Here is a 14,710-nt window from a genome sequence, read left to right as displayed (position 1 = left end):
TGTTTTTTTTTTTTTTTTTTTTCCCCTTTCCAGTTTTTGTTTTACTTCTCAATGCTGCTTCTTGGTTTTTTCATTTGAACATTCTAGATACTAGACACAATCCGTCTATGTCTGTAATCATTAAAGAAAACTTCTGACTCAACTTCTAACATACGCTCTTTTCCTTGTTTAAGTTATGTCTGGCATTATACATTCATAAAAATAAGGAAAGAAAAAAACACTGTAGTAGACAAGTGTAGCAACTTGTCTTTCCACCCTAAAAGATTACTTTCTGATTATGTGTGATTCAGCAAATTGTAACATAAAATGCTATCTCTTGTTAATTACCCTTCTGTTTAAAATGTGAGAAAAATCAGTAGTTGCTTTGGAAAATCGGAATTTCTAATTGGGAGAATTATCTTGAGCCTGGAAATCATTTTCAACATTCATCTGTTTATTCTATTGCTTTCTCTTTTCTTCTTGTTGCTGTAGCTGCTGCCCTTTTCAGCATTCAGCATTGCACGGTCCAGACGGTTCCTGCAATGTGTTGAAGACAACTTTCTGATGCAGGTGGTGGAGGAACCGACAAGGGGAGGGCTGTTGCTGGACCTTATTCTCACTAATAAGGAAGGGCTTGTCAAGGAAGTAAAGGTCAGGGGCAACTTGGGTTGTAGTGACCATGAGAGGGTGGAGTTCAAGATCCTGAGTGGAAGAAGCAAAACAAGAAGTAGGATCGCTACCCTGGACTTTAGTAGAGCCAACTTTGATATCTTCTGGGACCTACTTGGAACCGTCCCGTGGGCAAGGGTGTTAGAAGGTAAGGGAGCCTGTGAGAGCTGGTCAGCATTCAAACAGCTCTTCTTCCAAGCTCAGGATCAGTGCATCCCTGTGAGCAAGAAATCAGGAAAGGGTGGCAGGAGACCTGTGTGAATGAGCAAAGAGCCCATGCACAAACTCAAAGGGAAGAAGAAGGCCCATGAAATGTGGCAAAAGGGTCTGACCACTTGCGAAGAATATAGAAATGTTGTCAGGGACTGCAGGAATGCGACGAAGAAGGCTAAGGCCCGCCTGGAATTGAATCTGGCAAAGGTGATAAAGGATAATAAAAAAGGCTTTTTTAAGTATGTTAACAGTAACAGGAAGACTAGAGAGAATGTGGCTCCCCTACTAAGGGAGGGGATGTTCTGGTAACGGGGGATGCTGAGAAGGCGGAGATACTGAATGCCTTCTTTGCTTCTGTTTTTGGTGAAAAAGCTCTCCCTCAGGAATCCCAGACCCCGGAGGTTAGTGAGAGGCTCTGGGAAACGGAAGACTTCCCTTTAGTCAGGGAAGAGGCGGTCTGAGAGCGCCTAGGCAACACCAATTTTGATAAATCCATGGGACCCAATGGAATGCATCCACGGGTGCTGAGGGAGCTGGCAGAGGTGATTGCTGAACCGCTCTCTATCATTTTTGGGAGGTCTTGGAGAATGGGGGAGGTGCCTGAAGACTGGAGGATAGCAAATGTCACTCTGGTCTTCAAAAAGGGCAAGAAGGAAGATCCAGGTAGTTACAGGCCAGTCAGCTGCACCTCAGTCCCTGGAAAGGTGGTGGAACAGCTTGTGCTGGATGCCATCTCCAGACAACTGGAAGAAAAGGAGGTTATCAGGAGTAGTCAGCATGGGTTCACCAGGGGGAGGTCGTGCTTGACCAACGTGGTAGTGTTCTAGGATGTTGTCACTGGCTGGGTGGATGGGGAGAGAACAGTGGATGTAGTCTACCTCGATTTCGGCAAGACATTTGATACTGTCTCCCACGACATCCTTATAACAAAGCTGAGGAAGTGTGGGATAGATGAGTAGACAGTGAGGTGGGTTGCGAACTGGCTGACTGGCAGAGCGCAGAGGGTCGTCGTTGGCAGTGCAGAATCCGGTTGGAGACCTGTAACTAGCAGTGTCCCCCAGGGGTCTGTGCTGGGTCCGGTCTTGTTCAACAACTTCATCAATGACCTTGATGAGGGGATAGTGGTCACCCTCAGCAAGTTTGCTGATGATACGAAGTTGGGAGGATTGGCTGACACGCCTGAAGGCTGTGCTGCCATTCAGCGAGACCTGGACAGGCTGGAGAGCTGGGCAGTAAGAAACCAGATGAGGTTCAACAAAAGCAAGTGTAGAGTCTTGCATCTAGGGAGAAATAATGGTGTGCAGTACAGGTTGGGGAATGACCTGCTGGAGAGGAGCTGTGCAGAGAGGGACCTGGGTGTCCTGGTGGACGACAGGTTGGCTGTGAGCCAGCAGTTTGCCCTTGTGGCCAAAAAGGCCAATGGCATTCTGGGGTGCATTAAAGAGTGTGGCCAGCAGGTCGAGGGAGGTGATCCTCCCCCTCTACTCTGCCCTGGTAAGGCCTCATCTGGAATACTGTGTTCAGTTCTGGGCTCCCTACTACAAAAAAGACAGGGATCTCTTGGAGAGAGTCCAGCGGAGGGCCACAAAGATGGTGAAGGGCCTGGAGCATCTCCCCTATGGAGACAGGCTAAGTGAACTGGGTCTGCTTAGTCAGAAGACTGAAAGGGGACCTGATCCAGGTCTATAAATATCTAAGGTGTGGGGGGCAGAGTGGCGAGGCCAGACTCTTTTCAGCAGTGTGTGGAGACAGGACAGGGGGAAACGGCCAGGAACTGGAGCATAGGAAGAAGTCCCGCACAAATGTGCGTAAGAACTTGTTTACGGTGAGGGTGACGGAGCACTGGAACAGGCTGCCCAGGCAGGTCGTGGAGTCTCCTTCTCTGGAGATACTCAAGACCCGCCTGGACACCTACCTGTGCGACCTGGGGTAGGGAGCCTGCTTTGGCAGGGGGGTTGGACTCGATGATCTCTGGAGGTCCCTTCCAACCCCTACAATTCTGTGATTCTGTGAAACCCACCACCTCATAATCAAAGTCAAAATAAAGCATCATTGAGACAATCCTACTGAGAGATCTGGGTTACATTCCACTGAAACAGAAAACGCTCCTATTCCGAGAGTGCTCCACAGAGAAGAGGATGTCTAAGTCCTGACTTGCAGCCAGCTCTCCCTTCCGAGGGCAGGGATGGGGCTGCTGGGGCTAAGTTATCAAGAACTGCACAAAAATCTGTGGGGATTCCTACGGAAGAAGCCAGTGCCTGGCTGCAGTTAAAGCAGGAGGGCATGCCCTTTGTCAATGAATCGTGGAATTCTTAAGAGTTGGAAGGGACCTTTAAAGGCCATCTAGTCCAACTCCCCTGCAATGAACAGAGACATCCACAGCTAGATCCGTTGCTCGTGGATGAGGGTGGGGTCCCCATGAACCATCTCCACGTCCCCATGTAGCCACATAACTGCGATGGCACAGCAGGAAGAGCGCTTCCTCCACTCCAGTATCACCCCTTCATTTGGTTTCACCACAAGTGCCAAAACAACCAACATTTTTGTCTGTTGCCAGTTTTTCTTTTTAATAAACCAGAACAACCAGGGAAAAAGAAGACAATATGCTGAGCTAGCATTGTTGCTGAATTATTAAGCACAAACATAACCTTGAATTGTTTGCAACTTTAACAAGTTAAAAGCTGAATTAATGCTTCAGCGACAAAAACACAATAAACTTGGTAATGCACATGGATAGCTCCTTCACACAGGGATTTGACAGTACCAAACTGTCAGCTCCCTTTCATAAAATAAGGCCATGCTCCACTAGCCTGTGTTCTTCTTAAGTTTATGGAATCTATATGCACACATACACTCTCATATACATATACACTCATACCAGCAAACACTAACATACGTGCATGCTGCCAAAGCTGGGTGACACAGTCAGGCAAGCACACTCAATTCTGGATGCTGTTTGCTGCAATTTGTATGAATTACCCCCACCTCAACCTACTGAGCAGCAGTTCCCAAGGTCCCTGCCCTGTAAGTGCTTTCTCTCATCCCTCCTCTCCTCTTGAGGTTGCCACAAATGCTGAAGCACGCAGCAAACTCATAGAGCCACATCAATATCAGTCAGCTTGTCATCCTGGGCACCACTGTTGTATGTGAGTAAGCCAGAGCTGTGTTTGTTTTCCCATAGATTAATCCAATAGATTAGGAAGAGTCATGGTGTTCTTTTTAGTACAGAACCAACCTTTCTGGAGAGCGGGGTTGGCTTGATGTATGTTTTCCCCCTGGATGTGAATAATAAAGCAGATGTAATTGGTAACATATTGTGGACCTAACTGAGGTGTAATTTATAGCTTTATGGCTTTCATTTCGTGGTGCGCTTGAGCAATATCTCTTCATACAAAATAAAAAGAGGAAAAAAAAGGATTGACGCAGAAGAAAGAGAGAGTTTCATCTCACAGAGTCCCCTAGAATGACACCCGAAGAACCAATCGCCCCCAAATTAAAGTCTGGGATATGAAGAGCAGCAGCTGCAACTTTCTTAGTGCTGCTGTAAAAATCAGGATAATCACTACCATTAGGAGACAGACTTTCAACTGGTGCAAACTGGCAGAGCTCCAGTCAATATCAGCTGACGCTAAAAACAAGGTCAGCAGTCACTCAACATCGTCAACGTCAGACGGCTGCCTGCGCCCTCATTGAAACGAGTTGTTGTTAGGATTTGGTTCTCACATCAACAACAAGCCCCTCGCTGTCCTGTCGCATTGTTTGTGCAGGAACAGGGTATGCTGTTACCCAAAAACAGGGGATTGGAGAAGGCAGCACAGACCGTGGGTACTGGGAGGGCTGTGGGCTCCACTGCTGCCACTGCCACCCTTGTCATAGGTCATACATAATCACAAGAAAGATTTTTTTCCCCTGTGAAAGAAGGATGAAATTTTCTTTCTTGCATTCAAAATGATTTTTGCTAGTCTGAGGTTTTAGGGGACATGTCATAAGGAAAATAGCTCAGCTAGCTCTTCAGCATAGTCCGACACCAAGAAATTACAGTCTGATTGGCAGCTTGGTGATGGGAAAGGAAGGCGTCTGCAGCTAAGTCATTTTTATTGCAAATCTGCCTGTGCAGCTAATGGGAGAAAAACACAACCCTAAATTTCCCAAGGACATTACCAAACCGTGCTGGTGGTATATTCTTTTTTTTTTTTTTAAATTATCTTTATTCCATAGCAATAGTAGCAATAGTAGTAAATGTGAGTAACAGTCGGATGGCTTGTTACAGGGATCAAATTCGACAACGCAGCCTGTGATACAAATTACAGTTTCAGACCTTTGATTGTGCGAGGTTTGCCATGACCTAGTGAGGAGATGGGATGGCTGCAGCAGGAGGGCAATGCTTGCTGGTCCATCCCCATGGCAGTGATTCCCTCAGCATCTCAGAGCTGGTGTTTGGGAAAGGAGCATCCCCACACTTGGGCCCAGGGAGCACGGGGCTCAATTTCATACCCTGCATGTAGTGAGTCTCTGGGCAGCAAGCTGGGCAACGCATTAAATAAAATTGATAGTTCCTTTCTTTAATAAAGATTTTTAGGGAGCCATTTAAAGCTCTCACACAATTGATAGTGACTGGATTTAATGGGGCCTTCCCCTGTCCTTGATGTGACTTAGGTAACTCCTTGCAGCATCCACATGAGCTGAAGTATGCAGTGTGCAGTGAGGGGACGATGCTAAAATAGACCGAATGACTTTGATTAAAAGATTTGATTTTTCCTTCTTTCCCAAAAACTCCTCCCACATCAGCTTGCATTTAATAATAATTTAGCGGGTGCTATTTACAATTCAGATGGCCTTCTTCTGCGTGAGCACACAAATCCCAGAGCCACCTCACCAGGACTTCCAATAGGTTCCAGGAGAGCAAATGAGATGAAGTTCCCTATCTACCCACCTCACCCTAAAGGGCAAAAAATGCACTGTGGGGACTAAAGAAAGAACAGTTTGAAAGTCACTGATGTTTTCTTCTACTTTACTCAGAGCACTTAGTACTGATTTATACAAATGGCCTTTGCAGGAGCAGGAGACCCAGCCCCTTCCCTGTATGAAGCAGGCAGTAAGACCTTCTGGAGCACCTGCAGAGCTGCCAGTGCACTGTAACCAGAGGCTGCTTGCTGACTGCTAGGAAAGCGACAGCCTGCTTGAAAAATACTGTAAAAAGCACAAGGCGTGTGTTCAGCATATAAATGATGCACACAAGACACTCCTGAAATAAATATCTTTCTCTTCTCCCCAGAGAAATGCAAGCCTGAAAACTCATATGCACACCCAGATTACGAAGGCAATGAAAAGGGGATCTGCCAGGTATGCCTAATGTATTGCACCTTCAAAATCGCCATGTCTGAAGCACCGTATTCTTCTTCAAGGTGGCCTCTGTGTGGCCTTTTTAGAGTCCCCAGTACCACACACTTCTGGAATTTCTTTCAGATTGACATCCTGCAAGGGTACACAAACTCCTTCCCTCGTGCTAATAATGTTTGGAGAAACCTCAAAGAAGAGTTCAGGCCCCAACAGCCTCAGCTCCTTCCTGTTATTGGTGAGCAGAAGATGTCTCAAGAGCTCTCGTTCCAGGTGAAAATCCCTCTGCCTTTCTGCTCTACTTTTCCCGTCCTGCTATTAAAACTGTTTCATCCTAATTAGATTCTTTAGTAGATTCTTAAATGCTTCAGCAGGGCATAGTGGGTCTCAAAGATGTGACAGAGCCTGCCACCTGCACTGCTCTGGCTTCATGTTGCTCTGAACTGCCACGTTCAATCCACATCCTACAGACAGGGGAAGAGCACTTTTCGACCCATAGAGTAGCCATAAACGCAATCAAATGATCTATTTGAACAACTCTTTCCTCCCACCTCCCTCCCACCTGCACAGTAGGTCTCACCACAGCGAGATGGCAGGGGACCAAGACCACCTTCACAGCCCTGTATCATCTGCAGCACCTTGCTTGCCGTTTCACAGCCTGCACTGCAACTTTCCTACTTAGCCAGATAAAAGCTAGCAACAAGGACCACAGGCCCAGCTAGGCTGCCAGCAAGCACCACCTGGACAACAGGGTGGATGGCACCTCGGGGCTCCAGTGGGCTGAAGTCTGGTGAGATGGCCTCTCACCCCTCACAGTGCAAGATGTGCACATGCACAGCCCCCACAGGGGCAGCATCTCTTCTCCCAGGACTATGGCATGAAGACTGTGAGGTGGGAGAGCTATGCATACAGGAGCACACCCAGAGCCCCAGCACATCCTGCACATAGGGATGGGACTGCACCACTTCTGTAGGCCCCACGTTGGAAGATCAAACACAGAGGCTACTCCAAACCACATCCATCCATGCCCACACCTGGTGGGTCACTGGACCGTGCTGTGCAAGCTGAATGCAGACTGTGGGCAATTCAATGAGCCTGCTATGCATCTGAAACACCATACTCAAAGGAATTAGTGAACAGAAGCCACCGCCAACCACAGCCCTTTCTCTGAACCATCTGTGCTGTCTTTTATTTTGGCTCTGTAGACCAAAGTCAAGTCCCTGCAATATCAAGCTCTTCACTGCTCATTCACCACAATCTCACATCTTACCACTACAAACTCCACTCTTCCATATCCACACTAAGCCACAAAGCCCTACTATTAGATATTTTCTGTTATCTACGCTTCCATCGCAATTCTTATTCATCCCTTTGATGTGGGTTCAGGTGCCCATGAGCCTGAGTAACAGTCTGTGGGCTCTTCTGACATATTCCTGGGTTTTAGCTTGAGAAAGAAAATCTGAGACAAATATATACGCTTAGATTTAAGTCTTTAATTACACTTCACTGAAGGATTCTGTCGGGGTCACCTCCATTCCCACTTTAATGAATTGCAATAATAACAAGAGATATTATAGATTTCCTCCGCAAATCCTGTGGCTAGTTTATGTTTCCCATTACAGTTAATTAATGACACAGCACCTGAGAACGCAGGTTAAAATATTCTTCACCAGAGGCTCTGCTGCCTTGTTATTTCCCCACCAATGCTGCAGCGACTGACCTGACACTGAATTCGAGGCCTTGATGTGAGAAGGCCCAGCAATATGGTCCGTGCTACCCCAAACTGGGGAGATAGCTTCATGGAGTTAAGCCCAGCACAATCAGAGCAGAGGAAAGCTTTCTCTCCATGAACAGCCCTGCTCTGAGAACCTCACTCTGGGAGGCAGAGGTGGGGTGAGGAAGAATGAAAAAGGTCAAGACTGTGGGATTGATGGCAGAAGCTTAGAAGCTTTGTCTGTGGAAGACAATGAGGAATTCCTAACATAACATCTTGCCAAAGAAGTTCATCTTCCCAGCTTCTTGCAGAGGAGCAGGCAGAGATGAGGCCAGCACCTCTGCAGGCAGCTGGGGCTGAAGACAAGGTGATAGGACAGCCATCAGTTCACATGCTCAAGGAGCAGGACCATGGTGACATTTGCAGCACTGCCCTAAATGACGTATGGCATGCTTCCGTAATCCTCCATAAGCCTCGGCCAGCTCCTCCAGGCATCCAGAGAAGATGGGAGGGAAAGCTATTGAGGGATGACAGAATCACAGAACATTCTGAGTTGGAAGGGGCCTACAAAGATCACTGAGTTTCAGAAACGTTTTTTGGCTTCCCCACTCTGAAGACAAAATGATGTCAGATGAAATTGACAGCTATTTGGATCCATGTGCCAAGTAGGACTTTTTGGTAACAGCATATATGTTCTGGTCAACCTTCTCTTTCCCATCGTATGGCCTCTGTGGAAGGAGAGTGGAACAGTAACCACAGCATGTCTACAGAACCTGAAGTTTCCTCTGGAGAGTTCTATAAGATGGACTGAGTAGTAAATACATAACTTGTATTGCCTTGCACTCCAGCTTAGCATGTGTGCAGGCCCATACTTTCAACCTCCAAACAGATCTGTAATATGAGAGTCCCTGGGCTCTTACAATCTCCATCTCTGATTACTACTTGCTGACAGAGCTGCATCCTGAAAGCAGAACTGGAAATAAGAAGGCTCTCAATGTGACTCTGCTTTCCAGGCAGTGTGGCTCACATCACTCAGCTGGGTCACTTCAGTTTCCATCTTCAAAACAGGGGATGACAACATCACCCCATCTTACAACGGAAACAGAGAACTGGCTTCATTTCCAACCCCAGTTCCCTACTTGGCCATCACCTATGTAAGTTCCCAAAAACGGGTGTCAGGGGCCCTGGGAAAGGAACCAAAATGAATCAGGTGTTTCCCTCTGCTGCCCTGCCTTGTGCCCTACTCACCCACGCAGCACTGGCACACTTGTGGCTTCCCCCAACATCTACCTAGTGGGAAGGAGACTTGTTTTTTTTCCACAGCTGCTGCCTCCCCATCTGGATGAATTCCCACCTGTAAATATTAGCTTTGTAATGTCGATGACTCCAACATGCCCACAGTTCAGTGAAGCCACAGGCTGGCACCTCGCAAACTTCGCTAGTCAGAAGCAACCCTATTTGTGAAGGCAGGACATGGGCAAGGCTTGTTGGAGTCTCAGGCTGAGCCTCTCATTCCCACAGGATTTTTTTGTAAGTGTTTCATTTGCAAAGAGGCAACTGCATGACATTCAGTGTTTGCTTTGTTTACGAAATCTGAAACTCAGATCAAGCACTAGCTGGGCTGAAAAGGTCAGTTTGCCTGTTCACAAAGTCCCTCTATTTGTTTCATTTCTGTCAGGATAAAAACCTGTTGGAGAGAAACAACCCTCTGGTGAAGTTTGGATAGAATACACAGGACCTAGGCTGCTAAGGAAGATGAAGATGCAAGAAGAGTGGTGGGGAACCTGGGCAAGGAGCTCTGCCACATCACAAAATTGAGGTAGACAGATTCAATGATCTCTTGACTACCCCAAAGCCAAGGTTAACTAGCTCACCTCGCTTCTGCTGTAACATCTGTTCCTTTCAAATGAGAAAGACCAAAGACATGATTTACAGCACCCTACACTGAGAGCTATGGGGCATTTCAGAAAACTAAAAAAAGAAAAAGGCTATTGCAGATTGATTACTCGACTGGCATTTAAATTAGTTACAACAATTCAGTATATAATCTGTCTTCCACAGGGACAGAAACATACATCCATCCAGAAAACAGCCCTTCAGTTCTGAAAGAAAACACACCTTGAGTATTAGTTTTTCACTAAGTCTTCCAGATTTTAGCCTCTCCACTGCTCAGGACTAAGAAAACCTCCTAAAAGTGAAAACAATGGCTGAACAGTCACAAACCATTTTGCTGTTATCAACGGCTTTTTGCTTTGCATTCTGAATTGAGAGTATGAAACCAAAAAATGTATGAAATGGCAAGGGCTGGGGTCTCCAGCACAGCTCAAAAGCAGGAAGGGCAGATGTACGTGGTGGGCCTGAGCTGCCAGGCCCAGCCAAAGACTGGTGAGGTAGTACTAAGGTTAGGGTTTGAATGTGAACTCTTTCCTCCTCAAAAACCAATTCAGTCATCTCTTTACTTCAGACAGCATCTGAAAAGTGTAACCCTACAGAAAAGTGTCACTTAATTCTCTCGAGCTCTTCTATGCTGAGAGCACCGAGCTGTTCACAACGAAGAAAGTGACACAGGGCCACGGTGCTCTCCATGACGACACTCAGCGCTAACAAGCGTATCCTTGGGAACCCTTGTCATCATCCAGGAGGCCCAATGATTTATTCTGCTTTATTTGAGGCTGCATTGATCTCTGTCATACAAAACACATGACCACTCTCCGACACATAAGCACACGCTTGCACTTGAACAGCCGCAGGACAACCCATTGTAGGCAAATCTCCTTCAGAAGAAACAAATGAAGCTACTCCACTACCTCAAGCAATCCCAAGAAAGTGCTTCTGGACATCGCCCTGCTTCACTCTGCTGGCAGAACCTGCCCCACACTTTTTACAGCAGCGTTCCCTGTAAGCAAGGTCCAATAGGACAGGGTCAGTTCAATCTGCAGAAAAGAATCATGTTGGGCTAAGGATGGCTAGCCTGGGTGATGCACAAAGCTCTTGCTAACACAGAAAGAAAACTTGATTTAGGCATGGGGATAAACTACATAAAGCATTTCAGTGCCTTGAAGAGTAAAGATCCAAGAGCTCAGGAAAGGGTATCTGACATAAGAAAGAAACATATAAGGCCTTTGTGTGTGATGAAGAAGCTCAGGGATACCAGTAACTGCCTACTCCCCCCCATCAAAGCTCTGAAATAGAAGAAATCAAAGGAAGCCATTAAGAGAAAGAAAAGAATAAAAACCTCTACCTGTACCAGCAGAACTCCCTATCTACCATCAGTCTCTCCCCCAGGTTTCTCTTTTGTGTAGGATACGATTTCTTACTGACGTATTTATTTACTCAGCTTTACAGTGTTTAATGCCATAGCTGTTAGGCTTTTTGCACTAGCAAGACTAAAGAACAATGGAGGAGGAACAAAACTGAACTTGGAGATCCAGTATGACACATACCAAATGCCTTCTGCAGAGCATGCTACAGTTGTGATGGGCTAGAAAGCGGGACCGACTTTCAAAAGCAGGGCCCTAGGCTAAAATGGCCCCACCATCAGACTGGCTGCACACAGTCCAGTCAAGAAAGAGCAAGCATATGATATTTTTGTTGGAGAGTACAGTGAAAGAGAACCCTTGATGTAACTTCCGCTTGGTGATTTACAGATGTTAGACAGAGCCATGCAGAGAGAGACAAGGGCACCTGAGCATGCCCCAACCCACATAAAACTGCCTACACTGGTCACTGCCAGTAACTTCTGAGCGGCACTCATGGGCACAGCACAACAGCTGAAGCCAAACCCTACAGAATCAAAAATCCAGGTTAGAAAGAATAGTTAGCTACAGACAAGCAGGCTAGCTAAACAAAGGTGCTGTCAGGTCTCTTTCTCATTCATGGTCCTGTATTTCTGAACTGACATATCACTATGTATTTTGCAACAGAGTGTTATCCAATCTCTTCCATAAGCATCTTCTTGGCACGACCACAGCTGTTTCTGCAGCCATGTTCTTTTAACCCACAAAAGCCAACTTCTCCTTTTCATATACCAAAGAAATTAGAGAACTTGGGCTAGACACAGTGGGAGAAGTTCAACACCATCAATGCAATGCTGATACCACAGCCAAGCTGCCTAGTCTCACCTACTGTCTTTGATCAACAGTGAAAACAAAGTCTGGCCAAACTGAGTCACAAGGAAAGAAGAGTTTCTGGGAAAGCATTCTCTGTATGAGTTTCTCAGAAGATGAAAATACACTGCTGATTCCATGGATCCAAAAAACAGATCAGCAAGATCTTGTGGTAAATCACAAGAGTTTTTGATAGATCCATGAGAACTTTGGGCTATGTCTTATGTCTAACACAAGAATGACTGGAGAGAAAATCTGCCTGAGGTGGACCTGTGTTGCTATAGCAATTATATATTAGAATCCCAGTAAATAATGAGAGGGAATAACTGCCAGAAATGGCTAAGGGAATTTAGTACCACAAGCCCTGTGAGCATTCATGAGGCCTTGTGCACTCAAAACTCATGGAAAGCTTTCAAAAACTTTCCTAAAACAAATATCCCTGTGGATGAAGAGACTGGAAACCAGACTCATCAGAAATACATCAGCTAGGGAAAGAATTTCAGTGGGAAGGAGGCCAGCCTACACCCTATTTAAACACCCAATTCATTTGAAGTTTGCAGCACTCCTTCATGGACATAGTCTCTGGGTTTGGTTGTTATTCGTATCTGAAAATAGCCACACTTCCCTCTTTAGTCTTCCTGGGCTCATGGGAGACTGCAATGAGTCACCAAAGGACCAGCTGAATCATCCAGCCAAAGCTTGGGGAGAAATGAGAAATTGGTCATCACATCCACAATTAAAATGTGGATGACGGCAGCTGTCCTAGCAACCAACCGTTCATGAAGCAGCATGGGCTAGAGAGCCCGGCCACTATAGCTGTTGTTTTAAGCTAGATAAAAAAAGTCATAAAAGAAACCAGTGCAATGCCAAACAAGCACTGGCCATTGGTTCCGCACCTGACACAAGGCCCTTCTCCATTCAGCTTTCCTACCCCAGTCACATCAGGAAACAGGGAGTTCCTTACCTCAGAAGTTCCCTCCTTCATCTTCGACATCCATGGCAATTTCTAGCTGGTTTTCAGACTTCTGCACTTAAGTCCCAGTTCATTTCATTTCTTTAGCGCATCAACAAATCTCAACAAAAGCTGTTTCAGTACACAACCTACCTGAGGGCCAAATAGCTGTGACCTTTAAAGAACACAGGTCTGTAATCCATTTTGATGTCTATTGTTTTCAGAACAAAAGAGAGCAGGGCAACTGCTTTTGTGCACAGAAAATGTATTTACCTAACAGGCTTTTTATGGTGATCACAGAAGTTTTTTTAAGTTCAGTATTCAGGACCCGGGGAGACTGCTAGCTCACTCAGTGTACACAATGCACTATAACCTCACATTTCAGCATCCAGCAGATGATGCTAGTCCCAACCTACTGCCCGGCCCAATTGAACATGCATCACCAGCTCACACCATCAAGCATGTCTCTGACACACCTGCATAGATGAAAACGCAGAGTGGAACCTCAAGTTCTGCAGTGCCAGCCATACAAGTTTAAAACAGACACATTCATATCAGTGCCTACAAAATCAGTGTCCCATGACACAGAGCTTGTCTTAATCTCTGTTCACATTTATGGTATTCTGACAAAAATAGAAAGAAAAAGATACAGCTGAGTGACAAAAAATCACTGGGGGCTATGGAAAGCCCTAATATTAACTATTATGGAAATATTTACTTCACAGAGGAGACAAATAAAAGAGGGAAGATGTAGCTCTACAGCAAAATGAATAATAGGTAGATCTCCAGGGAACATCTGTTCTCCCGTGTTGTCATGGAAGAATAACATTGACTTGAAAGGACTGGAACACATTTCACAGCTGCTCAGGGAAACCCATCTCTGCACAGCTCACCATCGCTCCCTCAAATGCACTGCCAAAGCTAAGCGACCCCAGAGCTTTATGGACAACTCATGGGGCAAGTGAACAGTACACGGCACTGAGGGACTACATGTGAGATGGCATCAGATTTCCATGAAGCTGTTCTGTATTTCCCAATTGTTGATGCCACTCTTGTTTTTTCTCAATCCTTCCCTCCAGTCCAACCCTGAGTTTCAACAAGGCTACAACGCACCTGTGCCTCCACTCTCAGCCCTCTGTACCTTCTCTCCTTTTCTCTTTATCAAAAAAAGAAAGAAAAGTAGAGTCAAGAGGTTTGGACGGGCATCGGCAAGCAAAGGACCAACAAGCCAGTGTAACATCGGTGCCTTAGGGAAGACAGGTGTCAAACAGCAGCAGGTATAATGGGACATGCTCTTTTACAGGCTCAGCAGTAGAGACACTGAGCTGTTAAAACGAAATGATAACATACCTCCTGCTCTGCAGGGACAGAAAATAAATATGAAATTGGATCCTTGCAGCACCACTAGATGCCCAAATTGACCCTTGTGCTCCCTGCTCTGCCTGCTCCAAGAAACAGGCTATTCCTGGAGGAGCCCTAAAAACTAAAGTCCAAGCAAGTGTTCCGAGAACCCCTCATTTCCTGAAGGCATCACAAGCAGCTCAATGAAGCAGCCCCCACACCCGGCACCCTTGAGTCCCAGCACCACGCGCAGTGCAGTAAGCAGAGCGTGTGGCTCAGCACATGCAAGCTACAGTGAGCTTGTCAGACTGCGCAAGACATGAATCACAGGGATTGCCACAACAGCAAAACAGTGTGCAGCCCTGCAAAACAAACAAAATCTGAAGACATCCCAAAACA

This window comes from Meleagris gallopavo, chromosome 1 (assembly GCF_000146605.3).
Source record: "Meleagris gallopavo isolate NT-WF06-2002-E0010 breed Aviagen turkey brand Nicholas breeding stock chromosome 1, Turkey_5.1, whole genome shotgun sequence".
In the NCBI taxonomy this organism is placed as follows: Eukaryota; Metazoa; Chordata; class Aves; order Galliformes; family Phasianidae; genus Meleagris; species Meleagris gallopavo.
This window is presented reverse-complemented; position numbering follows the sequence as displayed.